The following is a 19,229-nucleotide window of genomic DNA, read 5'->3' as shown; positions in this document are numbered from 1 at the left end:
TCCTTCTCCTTCTCCTCCTCCTCCTCCTCCTCTTCCACCTCCTCCTCCACAGATTTACAAGTTGCTCTGAAGCTTCCGGTGAGCCACCATTACCTCAGAAGCTGCACTTTGCAGCCCCCTGTCCTAGGGTGCCTGACAACTTATTTACAAGAACATTCTTTAAACCATTCCTAGCTATTGCACGTATATTAGTTGCTTAAGCTCCTTTTTCCCCCCAACTAGACTTATCACATCATTACAGCGACTGCACGAAACCTAGATCATGAGCACGTCCCTTTCCTTCAAGCAAATACAGCTAATGGCAAGCTTATAGAGGAGATAAGGAGCGTGCACAGTTTACCCCCCCCCCCAGGCGATATAACCTGTCTACAGACCCGGAGCCCCTGCAAATCACGCCACCTCCTCTTTACCGTCATCAGGTTTACTGTTGAGCTAATGAGATGATTCGCAATTAAAGGCTTAGCTAGCAGGAACTGTCTGCTCGCCTTTGCTCTGGCCCACCAGGTTGCCCTCCTACATGCCAATAAATCAGCCCACACAGCTTCTGGCTTTGTTTCGGGAGCGATCTATGATTAACTCTGCATACGTTGGCCTAAACGACCCCGCGGATTAATCAATGAGATTCGGCTCTCCGAGAGCAGAGGTCAAGTTGCCCGAGCTACCTGCAATGGATGTGCGCCTTAATTATTACGAGAGCATGCAGTAAATAAATTCCCAGTGCACTCAATTTGTAAGTAAAAGTCTCAAGGTTTGCCTTCATTACACAAACCGGGTTTTTTTTTTTTTGGTGGGGGTGTCTCTGCGTAAAAATGCTAACTATCTGTAGAGCAGACTGTTTCAAATATGTTTTGGAAGTTGTACATTTAGGCTGGGTAGCAACTGTCCATGTTGCAAGTTGCAAATGGACAGCATGTTAAAAGTTTGAAAGTTTGTAAGGAAAGGTGGAAATATGTTGGCTGTGTCAGGAAACTGCTTACCCAATGCAAGGGTCTGTTACTCCAGTCATCAACAGGACTCAGGAGAGATTTCAAGAGCTTTATTGGAACTGTGTCATCCCAGGCTCAGATTGCCCAAACTGGGGGATTAGCTCTCTGAGCCCTGGTATATACCTGTATATAGTTCAACCCCTGGATTTCCTCCCACCCTCGCATTCCCATAATATCAGCACGTGAAAGGACAGTGGGAACAACGGCGTTGTTTGGGCAGACAGTTCACTCCTTCAGGAAGGCAGATAAGGGTGAACGGCTAAGATCTATTGAACTAGGAGCAGCAGTGGCATAGGAGGTTAAGAGCTCGTGTATCTAATCTGGAGGAACCGGGTTTGATTTCCAGCTCTGCCGCCTGAACTGTGCAAGCTTATCTGGGGAATTCAGATTAGCCTGTACACTCCCACACATGCCAGCTGGGTGACCTTGGGCTAGTCACAGCTTCTCGGAGCTCTCTCAGCCCCACCTACCTCACAGGGTGTTTGTTGTGAGGGGGGAAGGGCAAGGAGATTGTCAGCCCCTTTGAGTCTCCTGCAGGGGAGAAAAGGGGGATATAAATCCAAACTCCTCCTCCTCCTCCTCCTCCTCCTCCTCCTCCTCCTCCTCCTCCTCCTTCTAGTTACTTTGCTAGCAGGGGGAGGCCTCCGTAGCCCTGAGCAATGATAATGGCTGGGGCATCTGTGGCTGGGGTGTGGACGTGTAAACTGCCAGGCCTGGAATGGCGCAGGTCTGACACCCTTGCAATTTCCCAAAAGCCTCTTAGAGTTTTGCAAGATTTTCTCCCAAAAAGTTCTCTGCCAATGTTGATGTCAGATTTTCTCCAGACAGTAAATTTGAATCCAAGCCTCTATTGGCATTCCATGTTACAATAAAAAGGTTGTCCATAAAAAACAGATAAATACGTCAAACATATACACATAGTGATAGTCCCGTGGGTAATATTTGTAGTTCGGACTCTTATCAATAGTGCAGTCCAAACGGGCTCATCAAAACTGCCATTCCTACATACTTCTTTGCAGACCAGACTGGAGACTTATCGGCAGAGCCCAGATATCATAATAACATACAATATTAAAAGTTTTACTGTAAGACACAGGGTCTGTTGGGGTGGCATCAGGTAAAATGTAAAGGAAAGGGGGCAGGGAGATGAATGGATAATTGGTCTGTCTCTAGTAGGTTGCCACTGCATTCAACTGTTATACCATCTGGCAACCAATAGTAGAGCTACGACCTCTTTCTATAAGTCACCCACAAGTTGTTTAACTTTGGATGACTGTGAACCTATAGGTTACTGACAGAGGTAGGCACTCCAGACAGTAAAGAAGAAGAAAATTTCTTCTTCTTCGTGCTCTTCTTCAAATCTCACTGTATCCTTGGTAGTTTGTTAGGTGACTCTTGGGGGCCCCGGCCCACCGGTATGACTGGGGTGAGACTTGACAGCATACAAGCATTTTGGAGTGTCCAGCCACTGATAGGTGCCCCCCTCCTCTTCCTTCATCCTTCTGGGTCTCTTACCATCTATGGGACCCGTTTTCTTCCCCCTTTTGGGAGGGTTTTAATGAGGGTTATTGTGGACATTGTTTGTTACTGATCGCTGCATTTTAAATTGTTTTGATGTATTTAAGGGTTATTGTACCTATGTGATTTATGTTGTTCACCGCCCAGAGCCCTTCGGGGAGGGGGTATACAAAACCCAATCAATCAATCAATCAATCAATCAATCAATCAATCAATCAATCAATCAATCAATCAATCAATCAATCAATCAATCAATCAATCAATCAATCAATCAATCAATCAATCAATCAATCAATCAATCAATCAATCAATCAATCAATCAATCAATCAATCAATCAATCAATCAATCAATCACTTAAAGTCTCACTGGTTTGGCCGCTAACTTTGTTGTATCTGCAATCTGGCTGTGCGTCCTTATCCTCTCTCTCCACGCTACTTTTTTAGAGAACAGAAACAAAAAGACAAACCCATATGAAAGGAGTCCAAAGTATTTTTGGAGCATCACGCGTAAAACTAAACCAGCCGAGTTAGTCACGGAATCTCCTTGACAAATGTCTTCTCTCAACCTTGCTTTACTTTCCAGTCGGAAATGAATTGCTGTCTGGCAGCCCGTACCCTCGGCTGGCACCGCAACAGCTCCTGTTTGCTGGGGCTGAAGCCAAACACGAACCTGAACTTTACCAGCTCGGCTCGTTTTCGTAAACAGAGTCCCCCCCTTGCCTGCCAAACGCATTCCAAAAAGGACACAAAAAGACAGATTCCCACCCCCCCACCCCCCGAAAAAAAGCCCTCTCCAAATTAAAAGAGAAAAAAATATATGCCGTGCACATTCTTTCCTTTAATTAAAAAAAGGCACTTAATCATCGAAATTCTGTCAAGTGGTATGAATCGCTCTGTAATTGCAGCCTGACTTGAATCGGCTCCGTTCTGCTACCTTGGAAGAAGGCAAAGAAAAAAATGGACTATTGAAATAACGCCCAGCAGGCCTGGAGATCTGTTTTGCTGAAGTTTATCCCTGCAGAACGGCAGCTCTGAAGAGATGCCTGGCAAAGCAAAAAAGAAGAGACGGTTGAGGTCCAGGTGAAGTCAAGCAGAGCTTAGTGGCACACCTAGTAAGGGGAAGAGTAGACCATTTACTGGCACTGCTGTAACACACTCTATTTAGAGCTGCTTTTGAAGATGTCTCAAAAGGTTCCACTGGCACAAAACGCAGTAGCGAGACTCCTATCAGTGGTCAGCCACACAAAATGTGTCACTCCAGTTCTATGTCCACTGGTTTCTACCTAGGTTCGCCTCAGTGAATCCCCACTGCCACCGAGCTCAACATTGTTTTGTCTCAGCCCCCCCCCAGAACTGCGACATCCTTGTCGCAGTTATGAACTACACTTTTCTGCCAGAACAAGGCAGACACCGCTTCAAAGCTTCGAAGTGGGGAAGCATCGAAACGACACCTCATCCGTTCAACCAATCACGAGCCGCTTTTGTGGCATGCGCAGAACGGGAGCGTCGTGGCGAGCAGAAAGCGCATGTAACTGTAAACTGTAAAAACTGTAAAAAAAAGAACACTCCCATTTCCCGCCGTAACACAAGCACCAATCACAATCGAGGAGTGAAACAGGCACCAAGATGATCCCGCCCACTTAGCTCGGTTCCAGGGGGCCAACTCAGTTGCTGTGGGGACAGCCTGGAATCGCCCTCCACAGAAGGGAACCGAGTCGACCTTAGCTCCCTTCTGTAGTGGGGAAAGTCCATCTCTGCGTCCATTAGCTACCTCTTTGGTTCTGAGATCAATGCGCAGTGCTGGTTACCATCTTGAAAACTCTTCACAGCCTGAAATTCATGAGATGGTCACCTTAAATTTATCTCAGGCTGGCAGTAAAGCCCATCACACACAAAAATGCAACAGTGCACATGGAAGGAGTCAATGCAGTTTATGCAGATCGTCAATGCAGTCAATGCAGTAGACACTGCTACTCGCAGTGGCCTGGTGGCCCACTGTGAGTAGCAGAGTGCTGGACTAGATAGACTCTGGTCTGATCCAGCCGGCTTGTTCTTATGTTCTTAATGACTCCTGCCTTTCCTCCCCCCTTGGTCCCGTGCCACCCGCTCCTTCTCCTCCTGTTCCCAGATGCCTGTGTAACCTCTTTCTGTGGGGTTCTGTGGGGCAGTACTTGGAAGGAGTTGCAAAGAACTAAATTTAAAACAAAACAGTTTACTTCTCTTAACAAATAACACTTTTTAAACATTTAACATTTACACTTTACAGTCCTGTTAAGTTTGCATTTTCAAGTCCTTCTATTTACAGTCTACTGATATTGCCAAGTCCAATTCTTCTTTGCAGCTGGTTGGCTTTTGAAGACTTCAGAGCAGTGATGGCGAACCTTTTCGTGACCGAGTGCCCAAACCGCAATCCAAAATCCACTTATTTTTCACAAAGTGCCAACACCTGAATACTGAGGTTTTCATTTAGAAAAAACAGTTGGCTCCAAGGCGTGTGCTACTCAGGAGTAAGCATGGTGGTAGTCGGTGGCTTTGCTTTGAAGCAATCGTGCAACTCTTGCAATGGGTGAATAACAGCCCTAGGCGGGTTTACTCAGAAGCAAGCCCCATTGCCAGCAACCGAGCTTACTCCCAGGTAAAGGATCGCGCTTTAGTCCTTCACATGAATATCAGTGGGGCTTAACAGCGTTAAACAGCGTTTAACAGGGTTGCCTACACTGCTTCCCCAAAACTGGGTCTTAGGTTTAATGCTAATAATTGAGCCCAGCGGCCCAGGCCAGCCTAGGTGGGGGGGGGGCATTCTGTTTGCATGTGCCCACAGAGAGGGCTCTGAGTGCCACCTCTGGCATCTGTGCCATAGGTTCGCCACCACTGCTTCAGAGGCTTGGTGAACGGGATTCAAGATGATGAAGGTCCCCAGAAAAACTCTCACCATTTACATACACAAAAACTCTGAAACAATAAATTCTAACATTTACAATATAGCAAAAAAAATAAACTCCCTTCCTGCTAGTTCCCAACAACATTGCAGTTACCTTCAACAAGGTGTTAAGGGCTTAATAAAATCAATCAAGGTCCCAGCCTGGTAGCCTTGCTTCCTCCAACCTCATGAGTTCTGCAGCCTTCTGCTTCTTTTCAGACTCCACCCCTTTCTGGGTCATCCCATTCTTACACAGGGGTTACACCTGCTCCTCTCCCCCAGATGCCTGTTATCACCACACAACAGTTAATGGGTAAAAAAATGCAAACAAAACAGCAGAGCGCCTGCCCCTTCTCCCCCCACTGCTAAATAATTACAATCGCTGTACCGTCTGCAGCTGCCTGATGAGGAGAAGGCGCAGGTGTTGGCTGCTCCCCATGGGAAGGTTGCAAGATTCCTGTCTGGGGTCAGCCGCACTAAACATGTCACTCCAGTGCTGCGTCAACTGCATGCGCAATTCCCCAGATCTTGATGATAAAAAGCAAAGAGATCTGGTGAATTCCTGGAGCAATGCCAACACTGTGGCATCACCTCCCGGTATGCAACAGATGTGGTGTCATACCACATCTGCTGCAAGAATCCCCTTCCCCATAGTCTCACACGTTACCATCTTAAAAGACCATTTTGAGCACATACTGTCCCAGGCTGTGACTCAGACAACGTCTTCTCCAGACCATAATGTATCTTTTAGAAAATCCTCCCTTGGAGTTGCTTCCGTAGGGGGAAACTATCCATTTTCCTGCTCCTGAGCGTTGTCGAGCGTTTAAGCTGTCTCCTTTCCAGAATGCTTGCGCTGTATGATACACTCATATTGTGTGGAGATATTACAGGTTCTGAGGGCACCCTGCTGTACATGATTGCTTGGGCAACCCCTTAATCTGTGCTATGGCTTCAGAGAGCAGCCCAGGGGTCAGTGGGCCTCTCCCCCAGCACCGTTCGCTGCCTAGCTGCGCTTATCAGATGATGCTCTCTGTCCTGCGGCACCAATAGCCCATCATTTGTCTCACATCAGGCCTTCGCCATTAAAGATTGCTGTCAACTACAATGGGCATTTTGAGCGAGCCGTCAATCACAGCGCAGCTTTAGGGGGATAAGCGCACAGATTCTTTGAGCAAATAATCTTCCATTTGCTCACATCCATTGCATATAGTCCTTTACAGCCCTCTTCAGATGAATCAGAGATTGGTCTGTCCAGCCCGGTCTGACCTGTAGTTGCTCTCCGAGGTCACAGAGTGGAGGCCTTTCCTAGTTCCTCTGCTGGGGACCACTTTCATACAGATGTCCGCATGGTGTAGTGGTTAAGAGCAGGTGGATTCTAGTCTGGAGAACGGGGTTTGATTCCCCACCCCACCCCCTGAGTGGCGGAGGCTTATTTGGCGAACCAGATGTGTTTCTGCACTCCTACATTCCTGCTGGGTGATCTTGGGCTAGTCACAGTTCTCTCAGAAATCTCTCAGCCCTTCCTACCTCACAAGCCACCTTGAGTCTCCTTACACCTTGAGTCTCCTTACTAATCCAACTCTTCCTTTTCTCATAGTTCAGCTAACTGTCTTCTCAAAAAATGTCTGGTAAGTAGCCAAGATCTTATTTTGTTTTTAATTTTTCTCCCAGGACATTCTATATTGTATGGAATAACACAATGCCCACTGCACTGCCTAACACCCCCATTTGCTTGTGGTGGGTTCATACCTTGTGCACTGAATAAAGGAGACAAAATTATGCATATTATCCTAACTCCTTGACATTATCTTCCATGAATGACACTACAGTGGCCTACTGCACACTGCCCTGAACAGAGTAGGACAACACGTAGGCAGTGTAGACAAATCTGTGGCGTGGCACTTCCCTGGAATTCGGCACTGCTGTGGTTTGTGCCCGCAGATAATGGCTCTCTAGTAGAATGTATAGTGCTGGAGTCTGCATTCCAACAGCCAACAGCCAGGAATGATTCCATTTAGAGATTCCCAAGCAATAGAGCAATACAAAGTTGTCATCTACTCCTTTATGTTTCAAGAACCAACGGCTGCTTTTAGAACAGATTTAAGAACCAAGGCCCAAAGGAAAAGCAGGGAGGGATTGCAGGACAGGGGAGCAGAAAGAAAAAAAATCATCATCATCATCATCATCATCATCATCATCATCTATTATTATTATTATTATTATTATTATTATTATTATTATTATTATTATTATTATTATTATTGGGTTTATAGACCGCCCTCCCCCGAAGGGCTTTTATATCCCATATTGGCTTTTATATCCCATTTTTTCTCTATTTTTAAGGAGTCTTATTATTTTATTAATATTTATTTGATTAAATTTCTATCCCACTCTACCTGACTGACGCCTGGCTTAGGGTGGCATACAAGCAATTAAAACAATCTTACTTATACATAGATACACTACACCTAGCATTAAAAACACACTAAAACACAAGTTGGCAACAAACAAATTTAAGCCCATGAAAAGCATCCGGCCCAGCTCAGGTACAACTCTCCTGAAGTTGCCTTGCACTAAAAGAGATTATTGGACTGTGTGGAGAAAAGTGGGAAAAAACTGGAAAGAGATACATGGAGAAATACAAAAAATAAAACAAAATAAAAATTTGTTATGGAAGCCAAGATCGTGCTATTAGGCATACTGCCAAAGAGCTTCCTGAGAAATTCAGAAGAACTTTTCCGATATTTGATAAATGCTGACAGAGTAGTAACCCGCAACAAAAGAGAAATTAAAAGAAGAATGCCCTTGCTAGAAAATAGGGAAAATAAAGGAAGAAAATTTGCAGCAATGCCAGAATCAATGCACTCCGTGTAACGACCTCGATGAACAGGAGACCCAATCAAGAATTCCAAGATAAATGGAAAATATATTTTAATTACTATTTGCAGAGGTAAAAAAATATTTACAAAAGAAGGTGCATATGGTTGAAGTGTTACATATAAACCCTTAATAGTCTGTTAAGGCTCTAATGCTTCATTAACTGTGTTGAGAAAAGGTCAAAGGGGGAAAAATGAATGGATAATTACATTACATTACATTGACTAAGAATCTTAGATTGTAAAATGTGTTGATTACTTTATGAGCATATAAACATCTTTACACACACCCCATGCCACCCGCATGCACCCACCCACCCACCCTCTATCCCCTTGGTGGTGAACCTTTTGCACTCCAGATGTTATGGACTACAATCCCCATCAGCCCCTGCCAGCATGGCCAATTGGCTGTGCTGACAGGGGCTGATGGGAATTGTAGTCCATAACATCTGGAGTGCCAAAGGTTCGCCACCACTGCTCCATCCATCCATCCATCCATCCATCCATCCATCCATCCATCCATCCATCCATCCATCCATCCATCCATCCATCCATCCATCCATCCATCCATCCATCCATCCATCCATCCATCCATCCATCCATCCATCCATCCATCCATCGTCCGTCCGTCCGTCCGTCCGTCCGTCCGTCCGTCCGTCCGTCCGTCCATCCATCCATCCATTAAAAGTGGACCTTCTGGATGGAAAATGTTTGCTATGATGCTGAGCTACAGCCCTGCCCAAGTTCTCCAGGCTTAACAAGAACAGCAGGAATGATGAATGGATGGTAAACACAAACTGTGAGGCCCAGGGGAGGGATCACAGCTCAGCGGTTTCAGTGTCTGCTTAGTATGAAGGACCCAGTTTCAGTCCCCAGCATCCTCAGTTGAAAAGAATCTGGTAATAGATGTGAAAGACCTCTGCTTGAGAATCTGGACAGCTGATGTCAGTTTGAGCAGGTAATATTGGCAAACTTAAAGTAAAGCCCAAGGGAGGGATGTGGTTCTGTGGTAGAGCATCTGCTTGGCATGCAGAAGGCCACAGATTCAATCTGGGGCATCTCCAGGTAAGAGGACACTGAATTTTCTGGACCAAGGGTCTGATAAGGCCCAATCCAGATGGGAACCCCAAATCCACTTGTGGAGGCATCATGGCACCAAAATACGGGGTGCTCATGCTGGTGGAGGGAGCAAAGGTGTTGGCTGCTGGCTGCTGCTCAGCTCCACAGTGCCAAAACCTGAAAGTCTGGACCACTGCAGAAGTGCGCTGGCATCCTGATAGGATGCTGACATGGGATGGTGGTGTTGGGCCAGGTGTTCCTGGGGACGGAGCCAGCGGTGGGATTCAAATAATGTAACAACTGGTTGTTTACAAGCACCATTTTAACAACCCAGTTCTGCTGAAGCAGTGAAAACCTGCTGAATTCCACTACTGGATGGATCCAACATTAGTCGGCTCGCACTTCAGGTTTGCAGCTGGTGGCTCCACAGTTTGGATCCTTGGACTTACGCCACCCTTTTGAGTGGCGCCAGTCCATCAAACCTTATGGAGAGCTTTCTGGTGGTGGGGTTTTTTTTTGGGGGGGGGATTTTTCTTTCTCCCTCCACTACTGGAAAGTCCTCAGATGTCGCAGCCAGATTGCCCTCCTACCATCTAAAGAGACTTTTCAACTTCTGAAGAGAAGGCTGTTTGACCAGGAACATCAGATCCTACTCGAAAAGGCTTCCAGAACTTGTTCTCCTTTAGCTCTAGGTATCACCTACATTGGTAATAAGGGGGCTCAATACCTGCACCAGATAACCGTGCCCAGGCTCCATAGAGCAATAATGTTGGCCCATTGCAATGCCCTTCCATCAGCCGTATTAACAGGGAGATACACTAAAACCCCTTACCGCCAAAAGGCTATGCATATGCAACGGGAATTGTGTTGACTCTATAGACCATACTTTACTTTATTGTCCACTTTACACAGTACCCAGAGTCAAATACTTGTCATCCCTGCTACTCAAAAAAGAGTATGCATCTGACTTGCCTCTCTACCTGTACATTTATTTTAGCTTCCCTCTACTTGGTTAAGTGGATCTGTGTATATAATGTTGTTATGCCAGTAAAGGTTCTTTGTTTGTTTGTTTTGTTGTTGGAAAGTCCTCTGAAGGTGTCCATGCGTCAGGTCACATTTACGATGCTGGGAAGCAGCGCTTGATCGTTCATTTTGAATAGAGCTATCCACAAATGCTGCTAGAACATAGGTGTCAAACTCACGGCCCTCCAGATGTTATGGACTACAGTTCCCATCACCCCCTGCCAGCATGATGCTGGCAGGGGATGATGGGAACTGTAGTCCATAACATCTGAGGAAGCAATGAACTATCTATGTGCTGGAAGCTTCCTGCACCCTGCCTGCAAACACCCCCTCCCTTCCAGACTTAGCTAGGCTGAAACATGCTCCTCATTTCTGATGCCGCTCCACCTTCCCTCAAATGCCTGGGACGGGTTCACGTGCCCGTTTATGCACACATATGTTCTGCACGCACACAACCGGCGCAACGAAGCTGTAATGATGAAGGACATAATTAGGAGGAACCGCACAGGTCTTTTGTGAATCATTCACAAATAATATGATAAATATGCAATGCAGACATGTTTGCAGAATAAAAGATGCTAAATCTTAGACCGGGGCATGTGTATGTATATGTGCACAGGAGAGACAGAGAAGGGGGGATTATATTAACATAATATAATTCAGCACAGGCGGCCATCTGTTTTAATTGAGCAAGCCGTATTCGTACAATGCTCCGCATCACTAATCTTGTTTAGATTAACGCTAATGTTCTATTAAAAGGCAGTTTATCATCTCACAATGCTGAGTTAAAATAAGCACACCCCGAGTCTGCCACTGAAGATAGAGGAAGAAAATGGATAGCTCATTACGCAGCCATTGATCTCCCTACAACACAACTATGAAGGCCCGGGAAGTTTTTTGCTGGAAAGTAACTCACAATCTTCCTCCTTAGAGTTGAGAGTAAATGAACGGCAACGGAGCGGGGGGGGGGGGGGGGGGGGTGGACTTTCTTAGTTAAAGATTTGAAGCAGGCTGCCTGGCAAAGGGTTTCTCAGTTACCCACCCAGGAGGGAAGGAGAAGGGGAGAGCAATCTAATAGCCAGCGAAACCTTTCAAGTCCTGGAAGCAGAAAAGGAGGCCTCTTTCCCCCCCCTTACTGTCACAGCATATGGTGAGAAAACAGTGTCCTTTTCTCCTCGTCTGTCTTTTAATGAGAATGCCAAAAAAGTTGAGCATTTCTTGGAAACCTGCTTATCATTAAAAGCAATGCCAAAGACAAAAAAGAAAAGAGCTGAGTCTTTCAGTTACACAGTATCAGAATCAATAGGACAAAGAGACGGGCAGCAGGATTTGTTGTTACGGATCTCGTTTTCTGCCAATATGGCAGATTCTGATAAATTCTTTGATGCTCTTCATCACAGCTGCCAGCCAGAGAAACTGAGCCTTTGGAGGGACTGTGTGTATTGAGTTCGGTCAGCATCCAACCTGCACAAATTCGGACTCCTCTTGCTAAACATGGTCTCAGAACCAGATCATGTGACCTGCCTGAACACCATCTTGCAGTCGTCCTCAGGATGTGTACAAAATGGGCTCCGCAAAATGGCCAGAGATCTACGGGCAGCTCAGTGGTCTATTTGTCTGGAGCGTTTTTATCCTGATCTCCGGGTGACAGACATAGAGAAAATGGCTGTGGGGGACAGTTGACTCTCTGGACTTATACTTTATTGAGGGCCCTCCCCCAAACCTGCCCTGCCCAGGCTCCACCTCCAAATTTCCAGAAATTTTCCAACCTGATGTTGGCAACCCACTATCTCATTGGCTCTCAGACCTCAGCAAGCAGTGCAGAATTTAAATAAAAGGTGGAAGCATTTCCCAAACCCTTTGTGGAAAGGGCCCCTCTTTTCCAAAGTGGACAATATTCACAAAACATTCAGTGAAGAGACTGTTTTAGAGTTTGGATTTATATCCCCCCTTTCTCTCCTGCAGGAGACTCAAAGGAGCTTACAATCTCCCTGCCCTTCCCCCCTCACAACAAACACCCTGTGAGGTGGGCAGGGCTGAGAGAGCTCTGAGAAGCTGTGACTAGCCCAAGGTCACCCAGCTGGCATGTGTGGGAGTGCACAGGCTAATCTGAATTCCCCAGATAAGCCTCCACAGCTCAGGCGGCAGAGCTGGGAATCAAACCCAGTTCCTCCAGATTAGATACACGAGCTCTTAACCTCCTACGCCACTCCTGCTCCTCCTGTTACGAAAGAAGTGTTAAACTGGACTTCTGTAGTAGAGCTGGAGTATCAAACATATGGTCCAGGAGCAGGATCCAGCCCCTTGAAAGGTCTTATCAGGGCCACGGACCAGCTGAGGCAACCCCTTGTCACTCTCAATCTGGCCTGGTCAGCCTGCTGCAGGCCACCCCCTTCTCCATCCAGGCCACTGTGGGCTGGTCAGTCTAGGCATCCAGCTCACCTCATCCCGCCCCCAATCTGGGCTGCTAAGCCACGCCCCTCCATGCCAATCTGGACAGGGAGCCTGCAGAGGGATCACCAGCTGTGGCAGCTGCTATCCCCCATGCTGACCACCTCCCCCAGTTCCACTCTGGAGGGATGAGCCCTGAGGCAGCAGCTCCCCTAGTGCCAACCACCTCCCCCAGTGCTGATTGGGGCTGGCGAGGCTGCTGCGGGTTCACAGACCCCTCCCCACTGCTGACTACCTCCCCCAGTGCCGTTCTGGGCCGGCAAGCCCACTGTGGGGTTGACAACCGAGGGAGCCGCCCTTCGCCCAGTGTCAATCTGGGCGGGCGAGCCTGCTGTGGGCTTAATCGTCGAGGCGACCCCTTCCCCCCCCAGCTGTTGTGGGCTGGCAACAACAACAACAATAATGGTTGCCAGCTCCACATTGGGAAATACCTGGAAATTGTTTTACAGGGAGGGTGAAGCCTATGAAAGGGGGGGTTGGGAAAAGGAGAAACTTCAATGGCGTATCATGCCACAGAGTTCATTTTCCAAAGCAACCATTTTTTTCCAGGTGAGCTAATCTTTGTCATCTGGAAATCAGCTATAACAGCAAAAGATCTCCAGACACTAATGGAGGTTGGTAACAATGATGATAAGAACATAAGAACTAGCCTGCTGGATCAGACCAGAGTCCATCTAGTCCAGCACTCTGCTCCTCGCAGTGGCCCACCAGGTGCCTTTGGGAGCTCACGTGCAGGAGGTGAAAGCAAGGGCCTTCTGCTGCTGCTGCTCCCGAGCACCTGGTCTGATGATGATGATGATGATGATGACGACGACATATTTATTTTTATTTATTTAATTAATTAGGCTTTTATACCACCCCATCCCCGAAGGGCTCTGGGCAGTGTACAGCATATAAAATGACAATATAAAAAAGCTAAACATTTAAAAGCAGCGATAAAACTAGAAATTTAGGTTACACAAACTCAACGGATAGAGATATAATTAATATGTGATTGGCGCCCGGTATTCCGTATTTAAAATTCCCTCTCCCCTGGAAAGGGAGGCATGGCGAGTCTCGTTAGATGGTATGTGGCCTAGATGTCAGGGGCACAAGGGTGCAGGACCACAAACACAAGGTGCAGGTGTCAGAGGAAGAGAGATCATATCCCAGGGGTCTGCAACCTGAGGCTCTCCAGATGTTCATGGACTACAATTGGCCATGCTGGCAGGGGCTGATGGGAATTGTAGTCCATTAACATCTGGAGAGCCGCAGGTTGCAGACCCCTGTCATATCCCTATTGCTGCCTTGCGCTGCGCCAGTTGTATATGCATGACTACATGGGGAATATACAGTAACTCAGATGTGCAACAAAATGCAGATTCCATTGCAAGTAATGGAGCACAGATAGTTCCTAGGATTACAAAACTGTCATGGAGGAGAGGGCTAGAAAGTGCAGGTAAGATGAACCACAACTTGAAAAGCTAACGCATCCACAAAAGAGCCCTTCCCTCCAGAGCCCTTCGGGGATAGGGCGGGATATAAATCCACAGTAAATAAATAAATACATGAAACTTGCCCCATTCGGGTTTAACAAGGGTTTCTCCATTCCTCCAGATTTAATTTCAAATTCTAATCCAATGGGTATGATTTAGAGTTAATTGTGTCGACATGACCCAGGGAAAAAAAAATGGAAACATCACTTAGCCAAGTAGCCATCAAGCTCTTGTGCAGATTGCTTTACTGTGAAAATGCTCGGGTAAAAATAATTAACATTCCATTTTATCATCATCCAAGGATTTCATAACTGCTTATGGACATTTATTAAATGCCACTGCGAATCTGCTTGAGAAAGCAACCACTCAGGGGGAAGAAAAGAGCATCAGCAGACACCCACATACCCACAGTTCAGTGGTAGTAGAAAGTGCCATCAAGACACAACCGATGCATGGGAACCCTGTAGGGAAACGAACAGAGGCAATTTGCCTCTGCATAGCCTACCTGTAATTATCCAAGTCCTAATCAAGGCTGACCTTGCCTAGCTTATGTGCTCTGACAGGATTGGGGTAGCCTGGCCAACCAGGCCTGAGCCCACAATTCAGGGCTGCAGCCAAAACAGTGAACATGATCTTCAGACAACCGTGTCAGGCAGAGACATGATCAAGCAGAAAGAAGACAGAAATAGTTATCTTCTGTATCTTTCAAATATATCGTTATCCTTTCCTCCTCCAAGGAGGTTAGGATGACAGGTTTGGTTCTTGCTTCCCAATAAATAAGTTAGGTTGAGAGTGTGGGACTGGCCCATGCTCTCCCAGAAAGGTTCAGGTAGAGGGGAAATATGATCTCCCAGGTCCTTGTCCAACACTTCAATTACTACTGCTCACAGTTCCCCTGGAACACACCACAAAATAATAGTATTAAGAGGGAAATCGAGGCAATGACTTACACGGTGCTTAAGAGTGTTGGACTCTATTCTGGAGAACCGGGTTTGATTCCGCACTCCTTCACATGAATGGCAGACTCTAATTTGGAAAACAAGATTTGATTCTCACTCCTACATGTGAAGCCTGCTGGATGACCTTGGGCTAGTCATAGTTCCCTCTGAACTCTCTCATCCCCACCTACCTCAGAAGAAGTCTGTTGTAGGGAGGGGAAGGGAAAGGAGTTTGTAAGGTGCCTTGAGTCACCTTACTGGAGAAAGGGGGCATATAAATCCAAACTCTTCTTCTTCTTCTTCTTCTTCTTCAAAAGACTGGTCCAGAATTAACTTTAAATAAGAGCTTTCAACTGAACAATTAAACTTGAGGAGGAGCTTCCTAATAGTCAGTGGTAAAGGCTTCCTTCTTTGAAGGTTTTTAAACAGAGGCTAGATAGTCATCTGACAACAATGTGGATTCTGTGAATTTAGACTTCTAATCCTCATGCAAGTGTCTGCAAGGATATATAAAATCAGAAATTCGCAGATATGAAGAATCCCTTTCTTGTAAGAACATAAGAACATAAGGAAGAGCCTGCTGGATCAGACCAGAGTCCATCTAGTCCAGCACCCTGCTACTTGCAGTGGCCCACCAGATACCTTTGGGACCTCACAAATTGGATTAGTCACAGTCTATCTCATGGTATTATTGTCCCACGTAGGCCACTGCGTTCAGCGGTGGCAGAACTGCTGGTGACCCCCGGCCCACGCGATAGGCTGGCCTCGACCCGGGCCAGGGCCTTTACGGCTCTGGCCCCTGCCTGGTGGAATGCTCTACCTCCATCAGTTCGGGCCCTGCGGGACCTTGGCGAGTTCCGCAGGGCCTGCAAAACAGAGCTATTCCACCGGGCCTTTGGAGAGGCTGGCCGCGGTTTTATTGCCCCCCCACTGAAACATCGGAGTCAAAACTGAGGCTGCCATTCTCCATCCCTTGTTATTTTGGTCGGGCCCACTGTTGATTCCATCTGGGCCCGCCTGCTCCCTCCCTTTTTCTTTTTTCTATTACTCACTTCTCCCTTTTTAGCCTTAGGATCGGGCACCCGTTTTACCGTTTTATTGGTCTACTGTTTTACTGTTTAAATTGTATATGATTGCTGCTGGATTTTAAATGTGTTAAGTTATGTTGTTGGAGTTGCTGTCGGAGAACAGCCATGTTGGAAGCCGCCTCGAGCCCCTCGGGGAAGAGGCGGCCTATAAGTTTGAAATATAAATAAAATAAATAAAATAAGAACCAAACGGAGCAGAGGAAAATGATGTAAACCAGTTTGGGTCACCATCGGGTGGGGTTTAAACAAAATATAGGGAGCACTCAATTTCATTTTCAGATTTCTGCTTGTTCTCCTCTTTATCAGGATGTGAAGGAGTACGAGATATGTTTGGTGTTTCCCATCTCAAAAGTATGTGTGATGTATTAAAAAAAATGTCCAGCTAGGCTGAAAAGAAGTCAGCATAATTTATTCTGTCATTTAAAAGAGTTTTTTTAATTATACAGTCGATTATACATGTATGTATAACCAAAAAAAAGTATATAACATATGATGGCACCATTTTGTATTTTTTGCCCCTCTTGGGGAAAAAAAATGGTAGATCTGGCCCTAAAACTGAAGACAAAAATATAAGGACAATCCCTGAAAAGTCCTTCAAAAACTTCTCATGCAATGGTCTGCAAGGAGCCATAAAAATCAAGAAATCTGCAGACATAAAAGGCCCCTCGAACACACGAGTTCATTTATATTTTTAATCGACAGCAGCAAAATTATCTGGGAAGGAAGTTATGGAGATGCAGGTTCATGAAATTGCCTCAGATTTAGGCCCCTTCTGAACATACATAATGGTCAAATCGCCACTTGAAATTTGCACGCAGATCCAAACCTGTTTGTTGTGAAACTGTGTCTTCTTCATCAGAGTTTCTCCCTCCCCACCACAGCGAGCACACAGCAGACACACCCGGTTGCAGAACTCTTAGCAATCCCCCACTACCAGCCCAGCTGCTTCACCCAGTCTCCCCTGATTGGCTGGCGTTGCCTTGATGGGGGGGACCCTTTCCCACTGTGGAAACATTACATTGTAGGCGTGATCAAAAAAAACCAGCATGTAAAAGTTTAACGTTTAACTGTTTAACTGCGCAAACAGTTAATCGTTACCTGTGTAAACCAGGAATGATTCAACGTTACACGTTTGACTGTTTAACGTTTGTGCCCCTTCTGCTGGCCAATCGCAAAAGCAGAAACGAAACCGAGGAAAGGCTGATTGGTTGCCCGAATTCCGCGTCAGACTCCAGGGCGGGAAATGAGTCAGGATTTCATCCCTCATCCCTCCCCTCGGATCAGCTCTGAACCGTGTTAATGAGGTCTATGCCACTTGCAACCAGGTCCTGCCGGAAAGCGGATTAACAGGGAGAACGAGCGCCAGAAACGGAATCTACCACACAAGCCATGGGGAGGTCGTCCCTCAAACCTGGTTAGCTTGTGTTCTGAAACCTGGCTAAGACGATAGTGGGGATTCAACCAATAATACACTTTCAATCTACTTTCAATGCACTTTGCAGCTATATTTTACTGGGTGAAGTAGCAAAATCCATTTGCAAACAATTGTGAAAGTGGATTGAAAGTGCATACCAAGAGGGTACCCTCAAGTCTGTTGACCTAAAGACAGAGGAGTGGGAATCAACAAGATAACACGCCCTTCAAATAACCAAAACCAGAAACTTTTTGGCCATTATCATCTTTTCGCAGACCTCCAGAAGGAAAAGGCTTTTGTCCACCAATAAATATTCATGTGCACATTTTGCCCGCAATGCATATTGTAAGGACACACATTGCCTTCGCTTCGGGCCGCAGCACATCCACAAATTAGCTGTGGCCCTCTGGCTCGTGATATATTCCGGATTCCGAACCTCCGTGCCAAACACGCGGCCCACTCGTGGACTAACCTTTTGTAAACAGCATACCAATTTTCTGATTATCCAGATGCTTCGGTCGTCCCCACGGCCAATCAGATTAATGAGTTTGCAATGTAATTATTTTACAGAAAATGCAAGGAAAGCAAACAGATTTCCTTTGCTCCCTGGAAGAAGCAAAGGCCTGTCTCGGCCATGGTATATCGGAACAGTCCGAAAGTGCTTTACACTCCATTTCAGGAGTTCACGGGAGTCGGCTGAATGGATCCTGTCAAAAACTTGATTGATTTAAAAAGGAGGGAGGCATTTGGGGAAATATGTCCCGCCAAGAGACTGAGAGGATTCGGTATCGACAGTCACCCCGGCGAGCTCTTCCCCCCCTGGGCAATTCTTTCCCTAGGGGAACGTAACCAAAAATAATAATTGGGAAGATGACAGCTAGGTGGCGAAGGCACAACAGAGCATCTATTATTTATGAAGTGCCCATTCACTGCCCCTGGGCTCTGTACAAAATCTTGACAACATCACGTAAGGAAGAGGCCGAAAAGTAACCAACCCTCAGCAATTCCCCCCCCCCTCCTTTTTGATTAGCACAGCAAGTGAGACGTCCACCTGGCCGTTCACCTAGCCAAAATTAAGCACTTATTACACCCTGCTGATTCCTTCTAGAGAGTAAAGGTTTAAATCCCTTCTGTCGAAATTAACGGGCTTAGTTCTGCCTAGATCGTGCCAGATCATATTTTTCCCCTATTCATGCATATTATTTTTTTTCTTTATTTCTCTTATCCTGATGCGGTCATCTCCTTCAAGGTTGAGAGGGAAACCCAGACTTTAAAAAAAAAATCATGCAAACTTGCTTGGGATGGATATCGCTTTTTATCCGATGGCAAGCTGGGACATCCAAAGGATTGAGCAGTAGATGTATAATGATGAACAAAAAGCCATCTTCATGCATTCAATTTAGGTATATATATTACTGCCCTAGCCTGAATGGTCCAGGTCGTATCTCAGAAGCTAAGCAGGGTTAAGAAGAAAGCTAGCA

At 46.2% G+C, this 19,229-nt stretch overlaps 1 protein-coding gene across 1 annotated transcript in view; it reads right to left on the bottom strand.

The window, feature by feature from the left end:
• The window catches only part of CDH4 (cadherin 4), a 1,081,475-nt gene that overhangs the window by 466,852 nt on the left and 595,394 nt on the right, over window positions 1-19,229 (bottom strand). The window lies entirely within an intron of this gene.

The sequence above is a fragment of the Sphaerodactylus townsendi genome, linkage group LG05 (genome assembly GCF_021028975.2).
Source record: "Sphaerodactylus townsendi isolate TG3544 linkage group LG05, MPM_Stown_v2.3, whole genome shotgun sequence".
Taxonomy (NCBI): domain Eukaryota; kingdom Metazoa; phylum Chordata; class Lepidosauria; order Squamata; family Sphaerodactylidae; genus Sphaerodactylus; species Sphaerodactylus townsendi.
Note: the sequence above shows the minus strand (reverse complement) of the source record. Positions and strands in the feature narration are given on the sequence as shown.